This window comes from Vicia villosa, linkage group LG1, assembly GCF_029867415.1.
Source record: "Vicia villosa cultivar HV-30 ecotype Madison, WI linkage group LG1, Vvil1.0, whole genome shotgun sequence".
Classification (NCBI taxonomy): Eukaryota; Viridiplantae; Streptophyta; class Magnoliopsida; order Fabales; family Fabaceae; genus Vicia; species Vicia villosa.
The window spans coordinates 174514131-174530969 of NC_081180.1; the positions used below are offsets into that span (position 1 = coordinate 174514131).

The 16839-nt window shown below is 40.5% G+C and overlaps 1 long non-coding RNA gene across 1 annotated transcript; it reads left to right on the forward strand.

Annotated features, from left to right (window-relative positions):
• Positions 1-10137: 10137 nt before the first annotated feature.
• Positions 10138-10912, forward strand: LOC131620585 (uncharacterized). The gene is made up of 3 exons (XR_009289183.1): positions 10138-10337; positions 10425-10736; positions 10848-10912. It is a non-coding gene; the product is annotated as an uncharacterized LOC131620585 (long non-coding RNA).
• The last annotated feature ends 5927 nt before the right edge of the window (positions 10913-16839 follow it).

A 16839-nucleotide genomic window follows, 5' to 3' on the forward strand; every position in this document is an offset into this window, starting at 1 on the left:
GAGATTGAAGAGAAGAAGATGAAGATTGAGAATGTTGAAGCAAGCTTCTCCTTGAAGCGTGAAGATGAAGGTTCCGTTCTAGAAAGTTTTGGTACGCTTTCTTCATCCGAAATTCTGTTATGCCCTCTGTTGGCTTCAAGTGGGCTGCAAGGAGTTTGCTGCAAGCTGATGAATGGAACCGTTATTTTTGATAGACTTTGGTGAATGTATTGAGCTTTTTTTTTTTGTAATGAATATTGTTTTTTTATTGAATGGACTTGAACTTTGAATATTCACAATGAATTTTGAATAGAAGTATGGATATTGTATGGATAATGATGAATTGAACAATGAATTTGAATGTATATTTTTGGTGAATAAATCTCAATCCACTTGCAAACTTCAATGGACCCCTAATTCAATCTCGATTCCTTAATTCGAACCAAACTTGTACGATAAACCATCAATAAATTGGAACGCGTAACGGTGCCTTGATTTATCAATTAATAGCAATGCCTTGACCAATCTTTGAAAATAAAGTTGACTTAAGCATAAAAGCAATCTCAACACACAATTCAATTAACCTCGATTGGCTTTCAACAAACTCAAACATTCAGATGAGAAACTCTTTATTATTTTTTCTCAGATTTTTGAACGACGAAATAAACGTCATCCATAACTTATAGCACAAAGAAAGAGGGCAAATTTTGGGGTGCAACAGCTGCCCCTATTCAAACTTCTTGAACCTGACGAGTGAGAAACGGAGGTTTCGAACCGTTGAGGTGGAAGGAGATTGAATACCAGAATGAACTCGAAAATTTGCGCTCTTGATCAATAGAAGATTCCATCTAGCAATGAAGAAGGAATGTACCACCCCACAAGCAGGGAGAAAAAACTTCAATTGATCTGGACAATTAAATATGCTCCAACTTGTGATAAGAAGGAACGGGCACCCACAGGCAGGGGAAAACACTTCAAATGATCTGGGCATCAAGAGAAGGAACATCTCGACTGATCTGAGTATCAGGCGTAGCAGATGTCTCCGAACATGCATCGGGATAGATGTCTTAGTTCGATCTGGGAATCGAAGGAGATACATCGGTTGAATCGGACATCAACGGGTAATAGGTATCTCTGATCTGGGAATCATGATCTGGGAATCTGGGCAGACATCTCTTCTGATGCAATTAAATCATCAGGTAGATATTCCAACTAATCTGGGAATTAGCGGCTAGCTCCTTCGTAAGACCACGGGGATCCGGAGGCGGCTCCTTCAACTGAACTGGTAATCAGGATAGGAACAATATCTCTTCCGAACTGTGTACGCCGGGGAAAGAATGCCTTTAAACTGATCTGGACATGATGCCAGAAAATAAGTAGGACAATCTTCATCTGAATGAAAAAGTCAATCAGGCAAACATCTCCATCTGATCTGATGATATCAGTGGCTTGCTCCTTCGTAAGACCACGGGGATCCGGAGGCGGTTCCTTCAACTAATCTGAAACTGGATATTAGGATAGGAACGGATGTTTCTTCCGAACTGTGTACGCCGGGTAAAGAAAGCGTCTTCAACTGATGGTAAAGCATCAGGACTGGGCAAACGAGTTTCTTCTTCTGAACGAACTAAATCGTCAGGGAGTAGATATTTCCAACTGATCTGATGTATCAGAGGGCTTGCTCCTTAGGAAGATCTTGGGAGATCCGGAGGCGGTTCCTTCAACTGAGCTGGATATCAGGATAGGAACAAATATCTTCCACCGATCTGGGGGCATCGGGAATAAGAATGTCTTTGAACTGATCTGAGCTGCGTCAGAAAATAAGTAGAACAATCCTCTTCTGAATGACAAAGTCAACCAGGCAGACATCTCCATCTGATCTAGATATCAGTGGCTGGCTCCTTAGGAAGATCTTGGGGAGATCCGGAGGCGGTCCCTTCAACTGATATGAATATCAAGAATAAGGACAGATATCTCATCCGAACTGTGTGCGCCGGGAACGAAATGTCTTCAACGGATGAAATGACATTCCTCTTCTGATCTCAACATCAGGATAACGCCCATAATGATTAGGCGAGTATTGCTCTCTGGGGAGCATTTGAATCTGGATAACATTCCTGTAGAAAGAAACAACAGATATGATATGGTTTATGCATGATGTATGTATGAATGTGTATGGAATAACGTTTCCGAGGAGGAAAACGCTACACGCTTAGAGAATGCAATGCGAATGATGCATGGTTCGGACGCTGCTTGGGGGGACAACGGAGGAGCACTGAATTGCTGAAGAAATCCTTGAGAGATTATGGAACTCTGCGGGGAGGACAAGATGAGTGACCCAGGGTCACAACTACGAGCTGGCAAAGATGGATCAGAAATCTGCTGGAGACGATCAAATCTGGATGCGAGCTCTGTTTGGGGAATAAATCTTGCCTGAAGATAAGAACATCCCAATTGACTGCTTGGGGAATACCCTAGAAACTTCATATGAGAAGCAAATTCTCGACATTCTGGGGATGTGGAGATAAGAGCAAGTCATGGAGATAACTCTGATGGGGAGTGGCCAACTTGCTTATATAGGATGCATTCCGCTGGGGAAGTCCTAGATGAGAACAGATCCTGCTGAGGATGCATGTGAATCTTTGCTGAGGGAAGATTCAGTGGGGAAGATGGGTACTTCTGCATAATAGTCCACTGGGGAGATGAGAGATCCTCTGGGGATAAGGAACTTAGCATAAGAATCTTTTGTTAAGATCACTCCACTGGGGAATAAGATGACTCTCTTGGGGAAACAGATCAATCTGTTGGAGAGAGCAACGCTCTACTGGGGAAAATGAGGCATTTGGGCAAGGAACCTCATTAAGAGCTTGCTGGGGAATCAGATATCGTTCAATCATGATTCAACTGGGGAGAAGACATTCCACCGCAGAATAAGGCTTCTGAAGCATGGGAACTGCATTGAGATGTGCTTTGCTGAGGAGATGAGAATCTTAGAACAAAGAAAACCTCATTTAGATGTACTCAGCTGGGGAATGAGAATCTCTCGCTTGGCTAGATCCGCCACTACGCTGACATGGTGTATTCCAAAGGATGTACCTGCGAGATATACAGATGGAAATGCTCCAGGATATAGCATGACATCCACGGGATTTCCTCTCATGGAAGAAGATAGTGATGCTCACCCACAATGGGCAAATGCAAGAGCAAACATATTGTCAGACATCTTGGCTTTGAAACTTTCCAAACGAGCAATGGATTCACGAGCTGACAGGCAAGCAGTGATTAGAACGCCAAACATGTATCGGCCAGAGTATCAAACAGGCATTGATTTTCCGAAAGAGAGTGCCATCAGGAAGTGGACTTAATGGGTCAAGCAAGTGTTGACTTCAAAGGGACCAAACAAACATCGACTTTCAAAGAATTCTGCAGATTCGCATTGATTGTTAGGATGCCAACAAGTATGGGCTTAAAGTATCAGATCAATGCTGAGGATGGCGATCCTAACTTCTCGAAGGTCTTCGAGTTCATAAGTTGTTCAGCTCACACTTGAACTTTAAACTAAACACCTCCTGATGAGGAAAGAATGCCACTGTATATTGCTTTGCCCCAGCCTGTAAGGACTTTGAAGAAATTCGTCTTGTAAGGACCTTCTGATATCTGTTCACATCAAACTGGCTTGCCCCAGTATCGTGAACTTTGAAACCGTGCCCCTGTCTGACCTGTATTGGAGGTAACTTCAACTGTGCTTGGGTGAATGCCCCTGATTTCTTAGCATTTTGAGAGATTCTTTGAATCTTGACCTGATTGCCTCAGATTGATTGAAAACCTACTCGATAGAGTATTCAAAGGCTTTTGTGCCCCTGAGGGTGATCAAACTTTGAGATATTCTTGCTTCAACTCAACGGAGTTCTGAAGACAACTAGTCCTTCGGGAGGATTAATCTTTTCATCTGAAGTTCATGATGGAAATTTTCTTGGTGTTAAGCACTTGTTCATATGCAAAGAATGTTTATTATGAGAAATATAATTCTAATGCAAAGAGTATGTTTGTCTTGAAGTTTAAAGAAATTTTTGAAAGGATGTCGTAACATCGATTTTTTTTGTTAAAGAAAGATGGTGTGATACCAACTCAAGTGTTTAGCGGACCTCCTAGGAGTCAGTTTACCGTATTCTCGTGTGTAGTCTGCTTTCGAATTAACCATGCTTCAATTAGGACTTTTCAGGGTTGTAACGTGGCCAGGTTCACGGTTTGAGAAAAAAAGATTTTTAGGCTCAAATTATTTGGTGCCCACCCCCTTCGTGATGTTCTTCAGTCCTAAGTTCAGTTAACTTGACATGAGAATTCATTTTTCAAGAGGAGTTTGGAAATGATTGAGGAGTCAATGAGGTCTTCTGGACACGGCCGTCACTTTACCTTTTGTTTTTGGTGTCTGATCACACGACTTTGTTCTTTGATAAGGATTCTTATTTTGTAATACTTGCTTTGCTTTCTCTTTTCTTTTTTTGTTTCCCTAACTTTTGCCTGGACAAATTCTTTTGAACTTTGATTTGGATGTCCAGCGGGATACCCTAATTTTTGCCTAAGTCACATGCTTTCAACTTGTTGACTTAGCGGGCTTTTCTTCTTTTTTTTTTCATACTTTTTTTTTGAACAAGTCATGTGATCCTGAATCTCAGATTTGTTGGAAGTGATTGTGACTGCCTGAGTCCTTGATTGATGAAGAAATACCATTGTGGTATCGTCATATTTTGACCTCTTGATGTGAGTGATAAACCACAACGACTTTGATGTTAGTCTCGACCTCCTGATGTGAGGGATAAATTTGATGTCTCGACCTCCTGAGGTGAGGGATAATCGTTATGGATTTGACTTTCCTCAACCTTTTGAAAGATAGCCATTGTTGTATCTTTAGACGCGTGCTCTTGATGAATTTTGAATGCTCGGTCAGGCTAACTGAATACTACCCGCCCCTGGGTTAAAAATAAGGGTTTTTTTTAATAGAAAAGAAACTCCTACTTCGAAGGCTCAGGGGGGTTAATGAAGGTTTCACTCCCTTATATCTCCAGTGTTTGGGAATTTGAAACAATGCCTGTACATCATCAACAGGGTTCTACTCAAAAGCATACCATTTGAGTTTCTTGGTATTATGTTCATCACTCTCCCTTCAGAGTTATCATGCTTTGTTAACAAGAGTTAGGTATCACAAGCAAAGAAAAACATATAAGAGCAAAAGCGAATGGATTTTTTCAAGACAAACATATCCAATGCATTATGATTATAGTTCAAAAATAAACAAGTTTTGCATGCAACAGTATTGAACAAAACAAGATAGCTTAAACATGAACATGAATGATGAATTAGGAATTGCCAATGTTGAGGAGATCTTCTCCGTATGGACTTATTGCTTCAGAAGATCCAATGAGATAGAGGAGAACTTCAATTCTGGACCTCAAGTGCAAATGTGATAGCCTTTAAGTCAATCAGGTATTGAACCTTGTCTTTGAATGACTTACAGTCTTCAATCAGATAACCAACTTCCCCAGAGTGGAAAACACACCAGGCGTTGCATATGTTCCAACAGAACACTTCAGATTACTTCCTGGAAGAAGATTATGGCGAGGCCATACAGAAGTTGCAAGTGTCCAGCTTTAGGGATTTGAGTTGTGCCAGTGGTGCACAAACTCAAGATACAAGGGGTCTTGCTTATCCCTCGGTTGGGAGCCCCAAATATAGCGACTAGAGTTTGTGAATGCTTTAGGGATTTGAGCTGCCAATGATGCAAACTCAAGAACACGGAGTCTTGCTTATCCCTCGGTCGGGAGCCCTAAATATAGCTGCTGAAACAGAAAACACCATCATGAATGGAGGAAACTTGTATTATTATCAGTGAACAAAAACAACCTCTGACGCCTGGTCATCAAATTCACTACTTGGAATACACAACAGTTGTTGGGAAGGAAGCCTCTGGCAATACCAATCACAAGTGATTCTCATGAGTTACTCCTCGAGGAAGAACAAACATTCTACTTGCAGCTGATGAAATGGGATTGACCGGGGGAAACCATTATGAATAACTCAACCATCTCTTCATCAAGCAGTTCTGGATTCCTTGTACCTCAACACCTTGTAAAGCTTGACATCATGATCAGGTGCCCCAGCATGGAAAACACCGAGTATTTGTCATCAAAATCAGGAGAGCTATCTGTAGTGAGGAAGAACCAAAGCACGAATCTTAACCAACTGAAATTCCATTAAGCGAGGAAGTAACTCAGATACAAGGCATTAGGATTCTCATCAGTTTTCTTTTTATAATCTTTCCGTCTCTGTTGACAAGCGAAAGCTATTGACAAGGAAAACTCCAGGAAGAGGAGGTGACTCAGGATATGAAGCAGAACCTTGAGAATGAGAGGCGTCTCTGTAGAACACTCTTGATTACTGTCTGGCAGAAGATTCTGACGAAGTCACACAGAATTTGTAAGTGCATTAGGGATTCGAGCAATGCAAATGGTGCAAGCTCAAGATAGACAATGTCTTGCTTATCCCTCGTGCGGGAGCCCCAAGCAATTTCAAAGACTTGCAGATCATAACATCACGACTAGGTGCCCCAGAATAGAACTCACACCTAGTGTCATCGTCATCAAGCAGAGAATCTATGGATATCCCCACAATACGGAGCTTAACCAGTTGCAAATAAAGCAAGCATGGAAGCAAATGAACATAAGACAAGTCTTCATAGATAACCCCAACTGAGCTTTCCTCTTGGTCACCCCACAAAATTGTTTCATGACTGATCTTTGAACACCCAATAAGAACAAATCAAGTCTCTGAATCTGGAGAGAATACCAAATCTGAATAAGAGATCATCGATCCTGAACACCTGTTATGCATGGAATGTGTGAGATGCATGATATGAATGTGATGCCATGTTCATTCGATTTCCAAGGAATCCTCGTGTTTTTGATTTTTTTGCAAGCAAGAGATGGAAAAGCTCAACACGAGGCTTAAAGATATGATTCCTTTGAAATAGAAGGAACATGTATGCTAGGTATTTTTTTGTACATCATTTTTTCAAAAGTAAATATGCAATGATGCAAAATGGTGGGAACCACAATACTGGATATATCTGGGATGCCGAGAGATCACACGGCACGAGATCAAAGGTTCGGCATAGTTTCGGACCACCACACGAACCACAAGTCACCAACGGAACAAGTTACCATCGGAACCAGAACCTATACTCACCAACACACTGGAATAGAACATAGATTACCACTCGAACAAGAACCATAGTACCCCACGAACAGGAACCAATAGTACATTCGAACGAGAACAGCGGTAACTGACGAACAAGAACAGCGGTAACCCACGAACGAGAACAGCGGTCACCAACAATGTACCTGTTAAATGATCATTGATTCCCGCCCCACTCACGGGTAAAATCTAGGCCAAGGTAAGGTCATGAAACGCAGTATACGGTCCGCCCGAAGGTAAGCATCATCACAGCGCGGAAGCGGGTGACGATAATACCTCCGTTTGAAACCACTACTCTGCTCGTGGTCACATAATCCATCCCGAGACGTACACCTCGAGACAAACCATGCTCCCACTCTATCCTAGGGTTCCTATGGTTCACACATAGCCTAGGTATTGGGCCTTTTACCTCTTGAAACACCCACCCAACAGACAGAGATCCAGACAGTCCAGAATATGATGCAGAAAAGTAAAAGCGCACATAGGATGCAATGCAAACAGATAACTATGCAAAGCAGTAAAAACACCCAATGATAAACACACAAGCGCTAGGATCGACTCGCTGAGTCCGGACCAGCAACAGGTCAAGACGTCCCCAGCAGAGTCGCCAGCTGTCGCTACCGCGAAAATTTACAGAGTCGCCACTAACATATTTATCCTGAAAAGGAAGGGAATGCCAGCAAACCACAAAACAAAACAACGGTCTCACGACCAGAGAAAAAGGGTAAGGGAGTCGGTTACGCGAGGGGAAGGTATGAGCACCCCTCACGCCCATCGTACTCGATGGTATCCACGCCTGTGTCTAAATCTATGGGTGTGTAAGCAAACTACTCTAATCTGGACTAAAATGAATGCAGAATGTAGGGAAAAGAAAGGATTGTGCTCGCACGGGCCCTACCCCGCTGCCTACGTATCTGTTTTGCAGAATCAGAGCTACCGTAGCTCGGCTAACTAATTTCTGTTTGTTTTGTATTTTTTAGGTGAACAGGTTACATTCACACTCCGCTGCTCGACCTTTGGAGACTTATGCTTGGGAATGGAGCGGAAATAACAAGCTCTTAAGAAAAGAAAATCAAAGAGTGTGGTTTGTGTTTTAAAAGATGCATGGGGAAAACCTAAGCTAAAGGGGGAAAGCTTGCTACCTAATGTTATCATACAAAGGGTATCAGTCTAAACTAAACTAACAACCTACGAGAAAAGGGGGAAGCACACAAGAATATCACACAAACGAGCATCCGCTCGTAAAGCAAACAAACCAACGGTACTGACCGAGTGGTAGAAAAGCGGTCCCGCCATAGCCAAGGGGAGCAGCTCAACCCAAGTCAACCAAGCATTAGACCTCGTGAAAATGATCGGGCCATAGACAAGAGGGCGGACCCCTCTCAGCAACCAAGCCGTCACGGATCATAAAGGAAAACGGTGCGTGCGTACACCGAGCATCAACGTCAAGCGACGCGAGCTATAAGAAAGGCGGGGGTCCGGCTGCATGAACCCTTTTCCTGACATACTCGATAACAAGATCTTGTGCAGGTTCGGAAGCGAGCAACGCGAGGCGTGCGCATACCAAACAGACTCGATGAGACTAGGCGGGGGTTGATTGCTAACCCTTTCCGCATGCCTTCCATGAGGACTTAACGGAGTGCCATATAGGACTTATTACACCGTGACTCCCTGCCGCAAAGCACAAATGTAAACACACCAACAAAAACAGAGCCTCTTTCGAGGGCTTGGCCAGATGCATGTCTAGGTCCTACTTCTCATGTTAAAGGATGATGCGAGAAAGCGATAAAGTACAGAAAGAAGTAAAAGGGAATAGGGAACGATACTGAACGGATAGCAAATCCGCAATGAGCTAGCAAGTGCCGGTAGAGAAGTCCGAAATACTTCGCGTAAGCCATCATCAAGCAAAGCGAGTCAGAAAGCGTCGTCGTGAAAGTAAATCACGAGCGACATGTGGTACACGTCGAGCATAACCACATAAGCAACCTGCAAGAGAACACAAGCCAGACAAGACAGGAATATACATCCCAGTAAATGAGAGATCAGGTGAATCACATCGAGGATAAGTTTGTATCCCACAACTAAAGTGGAACACGACTCGACTCAATCGCACTGGAAGCGAATTCGTGTCCCACAAATAAAGTGGAACACGAAGCAAGTCAAATGGCAATCAAAGGCTCTCTCGAAGTACCTCGCACATCTCAACAACGCATCAGTAATAACAAGGAGGCACGCACCCGCCATAGAAAATAATAGAAATTAAATTCTAAGTAAATCCTAAACAAAAACCTAACAAGATTAAATTGTTTTTTTGTGACATTTTCAACTAAAAGTAATAGAACAAAACTATGTATTAAACAATTAAAATCTAACGAGCAAAAGATATTACATATTTTTTATTCTTTTTTATCATGCAAAAAAATCTAACAAAACATAGTAGATTCGTGGCAATTTATCACCTAAAAGAAAATAGGAAAAAGGAACTAAAACTAACATGAATTATGAGAAACAGGGGGGGTTTATTATGCAATTTGTGGTGCAACTAAACAAGGGGCGCAGGGCCCATGTTGCTGGCCCAAGGTTTGTTTTTGTACAGATTTTCATGGCAAACAACAGTGGCATTGGGCTCAAGAAGGAGTAGACTTAGCAAATTCGTGATAAGGCCCAAAGGAGACTATGTCCATTTTTCAGATTATCATTCAGACTTTGTTAATTTTTCAAACCTTATACTAATCACAATTAACATACTTAATTCAGCAATTAATCACAATTAGATTTTAATAACAATTAACATTGGAGAAATTCAAAAGGAGCTAGGGTTACTCTTTGGGGCTTTCACGTTGAACTCGTCTATCCTTCAATCGGCAACGGCGGTACATCCTTTTCTTCGCGACGGTGACGGTAGTATCATCTCCGTCTCCGATCAAACACTCAAATCTCCATCTCAATCGATCCTCTCTCTCGGCTCGTTTCACTCGCAACTCCCTCCCGATTCGCCTCCTCATCTCATTTGCCTCTCTTAACCATCCTTCAAACGTGAATCTGATCAACAATAAGAAACGAATTCCGACGGTGTTTCAACGGTCACCGGACGTCGCGTTGAAACTCAGGTAAACACTTGATGCTCGTTCTCATCTTCTCTCCTTTCGATTCAACAATTTGGATCTCTCTTTATTCTTCCTCTTTGGCGTTTTCAGATTGTTGTGTTTACGTGATGTTGTTGAATGAAGCGTGAAGATGATGATTGTTGCGTTGAAGGTAATGATGATTCAGTGCGGTGACGATTTTGCAGTGCAATTAAGGATTGAATATGTGAAGAAGAAGATTGAATGAATTGATTTATGGAATAGGTTTTTGATACATAGGAATGGTTGAAGATGGAGGATCCAGAAGCGGCTATGGCAATGATTTTCTGAGTTATGGATTCGGTTCAGAGAGGGAAGGTTAAAGGTGATTGAGGATGATGATGCGATGAAGATTAGGATGATTCAAGATCCAAAGATGATGAGGTGAGAATCCAAAGTTTTGTAACGATTCCGTTTCTCGGTTCTGAATTTCTTCTATTTTTCTGTTATGAATATCCTCCCCCTTTCTGAACCGGTATCTGAGTTTTGTTGCAGAGTGAATGAAAGATTGAAGAGTGGATTGAAGGTTGAAGAATTGATGGAGAATGATGATGATGGTTGAAGATGATATCAAGGAGTTTGTTATCGGTTTCTTGTTCAGAGCGTGAGAGAGAGTCGAAGACTATGAATGAAGCGTGAATTCCGAGAGAGAGGTCCCGAGAGTTTGTTACGATTCTGTTTCTCCTCTCCAAAGTTTGTTACATTTCTTCTCTGATTTTTCTGTTGTCCATTTTTTCTTCTTGCAATTCTGTTACGTGGTTCTTGTGATGACTTTTTTCTCTTCTCTGTTTCTGTTGTGAATTCTGTCATGCTGTGATTGAGATTGAAGAGAAGAAGATGAAGATTGAGAATGTTGAAGCAAGCTTCTCCTTGAAGCGTGAAGATGAAGGTTCCGTTCTAGAAAGTTTTGGTACGCTTTCTTCATCCGAAATTCTGTTATGCCCTCTGTTGGCTTCAAGTGGGCTGCAAGGAGTTTGCTGCAAGCTGATGAATGGAACCGTTATTTTTGATAGACTTTGGTGAATGTATTGAGCTTTTTTTTTTGTAATGAATATTGTTTTTTTATTGAATGGACTTGAACTTTGAATATTCACAATGAATTTTGAATAGAAGTATGGATATTGTATGGATAATGATGAATTGAACAATGAATTTGAATGTATATTTTTGGTGAATAAATCTCAATCCACTTGCAAACTTCAATGGACCCCTAATTCAATCTCGATTCCTTAATTCGAACCAAACTTGTACGATAAACCATCAATAAATTGGAACGCGTAACGGTGCCTTGATTTATCAATTAATAGCAATGCCTTGACCAATCTTTGAAAATAAAGTTGACTTAAGCATAAAAGCAATCTCAACACACAATTCAATTAACCTCGATTGGCTTTCAACAAACTCAAACATTCAGATGAGAAACTCTTTATTATTTTTTCTCAGATTTTTGAACGACGAAATAAACGTCATCCATAACTTATAGCACAAAGAAAGAGGGCAAATTTTGGGGTGCAACACCTATCATTCTAATAGTCCCGGGCCAGACACTAATAGCTGTTGGGCATTGAAGATTAAGATCCAAGACATGATCGATGCTGGTGAAATCGAGTTCGACCCTCCTGAGACTCCTAACGTGATCACTGCTCCCATGCCTAATCACAACAAGATTGCTAATGTTATGGATGGCTAGAAAGATGGACTTTTAGATCATTAGATTTACTTTCATTTGCAATTTCTTTCCTGTTTGTTTGAACATTCGACTTATGATAGACATTATCTTGTTTTAATAATCATCATTAGTGCATTGCATATGTTTGTCTTGAATAAATTATTTCGCTATCACTCATTTTAAATTGTGTATTTACTTTGCATATGTTTTGTGTTTATTCAACTCCTGCTAAGCTGTAAGCCTTTTGAGGGAGGATGACGAAAATGATACCGCAACCTCATACAGTATGCTTTTGAACGGACTATGCTGACGATGTACAGGCATTGTTTCAATTCCTAAACAGTGGAGATATAAGGATGATAATCCCTCGTCAACCCCTTTTGAGCCTATGAAGTAGAAGTTTTCTTTCATGTGCAAATTGAAACCTTTAATCATAACCCGGGGCATGGTAGATTCTCAGTTAACTCAATTATACCAGTTGCCTTACACAAGTGATGATGGATTCCCGTAATTCTCAAGACAGGCGGTCAATATCCATAAAAAAGGAAGAAAAAAGAAAAAAGTTGTTAAGTCAAAACCTATTAAGGAGACTTATCAAAAATCGAAATATCCCGCTGACTGTAATCTCAAAATAAATAGTTCAGGAAAAAGTTAGGGATAACAAGGTCAAAAAGAGGTTGCTAAAAATAATCCTCGACTAAAAAGAGGTCACTACAAATCCTCGACAATATAAATGATTGTCTGTCCAAATAAACTTCTGGTGCTTCAACCATCATCAAATGTCAATATTACGACTTCAAGCTACGCTAGGACTTAAACGCAAAGTTAACTGAGCATAGGATCAAAGAACATCATGAAGATTGGGATGGGTACAAATAAACTTTGAGCCATTATCCTTTGTTTCTTAAACCGTGAACCAAGCCACGTTACAACCCTTGAAAGTCCTAACTGAAGCATGGTTAGTTCGAAAACATACTGTCACAAAAAAGGTATCCTGACTTCTTAAGGTTTACCAAAAATGCTGAGTTGATATTTCGTTTTTACAAACATCACGTTTTCACAAATATCACGCTTTTACATCTTTTTTTAATGTTTTTCAAAAACTCAAGACAGACATATGCATTGCATCTCATGAATTCATTATTAAACATATTCTGCTACATAATTCAAATGTTAGCAGCAGAAAGAACCTGCACAGGGTACGACTAATGACTAAAAGTCATCCCGACAGACAAAACCACTACAGCAGCAACATCTCTTATAACTTGCTCAATTGATTAGAAGTCAATAAGTACAAGGGGCATGACATGTTTTGCCCAATCAATCTGGGGCAATCAGGTCAAGATTTGAAGAAACTCTCAGGAGCATCAGACAATCAGGGACATACGTCCAAATGGGTCTGAAGCTACTTCCCGTTCTGTCAGGGCATCACCTTAAGCTTATAAGTATTAGGGGCATCACCCATAGTATATATATCTCAGAAAGCCCTCACAAGGTGAATCTCTCCAAGGTCCCTACTAACTGGGGCAAAGCTATGCAATGCATTTTCAACACTTCGATCAATACTCATGGGTGTGTCCCAATCAATACGAGTCCAAGAACGACAGTTACTATAGTCACTGAGGGCAATGTTCAAGGCATCCGCGCTTCCCCACAACGCCAGCTTTACAGGGGAATATCCCAACAGAGTAGTCCTCAAGAAGTTATCTTCAAATAATCACCATAAAGGTCGGCATCCACAATTGAGTTGAGTCAGATGCAACATCGGAGATTATATTCATCTCTCTTATCCCCAATTAGGGTACATCAAGATCAATCAAATGGCTCTCATCCCCAAGCAGAAATCATAAATCCCCAGCCGAGTATCCTCGAGCGTGAAGCGGGAGTTCCTACTAAAACAGAAGACTTATACTCTGTATAGCAGTCAGGGATTTATTTTCCCCGCCAGACTATTCTATGATCTACTGTCATCGTTGACAACATGTTACATATATACATCATTCATAATTAATCATTACATAACTACATACCATGCATCATGACATTGCACGCCTCTAACTTTGTTTTTCAGGTAAGTTCCTAAGTGGACGAATGTCATCAAACAACTTATCAACTCTAACAAGCAAATTTTCTTCTCCGGAAGCAATCCAGATGGAGATTCGTTTTGATAATCATTCCTATCAAAATCACATTAGTCCCCTGGCAGTGAAATATCACATTAGTCCCCTGGCAGTGAAATATCATACTAAGTCCCCTGGCAATGATATGTTACATCAGTCCCCTGGCAGTAATCAAAACCCTTCTCATCATGTTAGCCCCCTGGCAGTGATCAGTCGGTCCTTATCATATTAGTCCCCTGGCAATGATATCTACATCAGTCCCCTGGCAGTAATTGAAAACATTCCAAGATCTAATTCAGTTACTACGAACGGTGCTGACACGATCAACATTCAAAGATCTAATTCTATCATCACGAACGGTGTAGACACGATCATACTTCCAAGATCTGATTCAGTTACTACGAACGGTGCTGACACGATCAACATTCAAAGATCTAATTCTATCATCACGAACGGTGTAGACACGATCATACTTCCAAGATCTAATTCAGTTACTACGAATGGTGCTGACACGATCAACATTCGAAGATCTAATTCTATCATCACGAACGGTGTAGACACGATCATCCTTCCAAGATCTAATTCAGTTACTACGAACGATGCTGACACGATAAATCTCCAACAAATACTTCTCAAAACAATGGATTCAGTCTAACGCACGACTCATTCTAATTATATCCTTCAGATACAGTCTAATGTACGACTCATTCTGACTTCCAAACCTATCAAGTCGGGTGGCATCTTTAAGCCCACTTCATACTCCCAACTTCCAGATGGCATCTTTTAAGCCCATCTCAATCAATTCTCTCAATAACTGGGTGGCATCTCTAAGCCTATCCTCGATAGTGCAAATTTCTGGGTATTCTAGTGTTCAATCCTCTTCTACCTTAAGATTCCGACAGGCACACATGCCAATCTACATCCTCAAGTATAAGAAGATTGAACAGGGGCAGCTGTCATACCCCAAAATTTTCCCATCACATTTCAAGTTATCTTGGCTCAAGCAGTCTCCTCAGGCTCATATGATATCCAATTGCAAGCATGTTCACTCTCCTCCTAAACAATAAGGACCAAGACTAGGGTTTTGTGTCTTTCCAAGAAAAATCAACTTCTAATACCTCAAGTGGACTTCATGGTCTCTCATATGCTTCAAAGGATCCTCATGCTAAGATCCAAGCTTTGATTCACAAGTTTGCCCGATCAACAACTCAAATGGTCAACAATCGACTAATTCGACCTAAAAGTCAACTATGGTCAAACCACAGTCAAAACTCCTGATTTTTGGTCAACATCAATATTTTGAAGTTAAATTCATCATTTGATCAAAATTTGATCATGATTCATCAAGGAGAGCTCAGTAATCATCAAAATTCCAAGTTGCTAATTTAGGGATTATAGGAGAAAGTCAACCCAAATTTGAATGATCATATCTCTCTCATAATTTATTAGAAATTTCCCATCCAAAGCTCATTTTAAAGGAAATTGAATTCTCTATAACTTTGTCTCTCACAAGCCAAGTCCAAAAATGCTTCATTTGAGAGATATTGATCAAAACATTACAGGTCCTTCTAAAAGCCCGCAAAAAGCTGTTTTTTGTCAGGAGCCATATCATCAAGATATAATCCTCAAATGGAAAAAAGCTTCCAAAGTGGCTTGTGGAGGACATCTTGAGATTTCCAAAAAGTCCTATAACTCTCTCATATCTTAAAAATTGAGGGAGATATGCCTTGTCAAAGTTGGTCGATTTTGAGAAAATGCACTTAATGCAAAATGGAAAATTTTGACTTTCTAAGCTAATGGGCCTAATTTTTGGGTTTCAAACATGAATATGACTTAAGTAAGGACCCATAATGTCATTCATATATTTTTATAACATTTGTTTATTTGGATTTTATTCATTTAAAATCTAAATAAATTAAGTAAAATGTCAAAATATTGAATTAAATCATGAGGCTTTGTTGTGAATCATATAAAAGCCCAAGAAGTATCTTGATGATCAAATAATTTCGTTTTGCATGGTCTTGAATTTTATTTTATTTGTTTTGATTATTATTCATTTAAAATCAAAATAAATATCAAATAAAATGAATGAGGTGCATGGCTTGTAATTGCAATCAAAAGATTCATCAAATAATATTCTTGAGGACCAAGGAGGATGATTGAAGTTGATTGGCACATGATTGGGCTTAAAACAGAAGTTTTATATCTTTTCCAATCAAAAATTTCAATCAAGAGAATTGGGGAGATTTGATGCAGAGTTATTGACCTAAATCTCATCTCTTATTTAAACACAACATATCCAGAGGCATTGGACGAAAAAAAATTGGCAAGAGCATTAGGGTTTGCCTTTCAAATTTCCAAGGAACCTACACCATCGAATTTCAAGTCCCAGCGCTCCACAATCAATTCTAATCATTCCATCAGCCTCCTGAGTCTTCAAGCAATTGAGTCGAGCCTTTAGACGAGACAAAGCGTGCCCAGAATCGCCCCATGAGGTTGCACCGGTTTGGTGAGGTTTGAGACCCTTAATCTTCGATTCATATAATATAAATTGATTTCATGCATACATACATGTTCAGGATGTTGTTTAGGGTCAGTTTGATCCTTAGTTTTTGAGGTTTAGCGCAGGAACAATCGTGTGCCATTGTTAGGGCAAAGCTACGGCCAAGTCTCGCATCCCTATTTGCAGGAAGTTTTA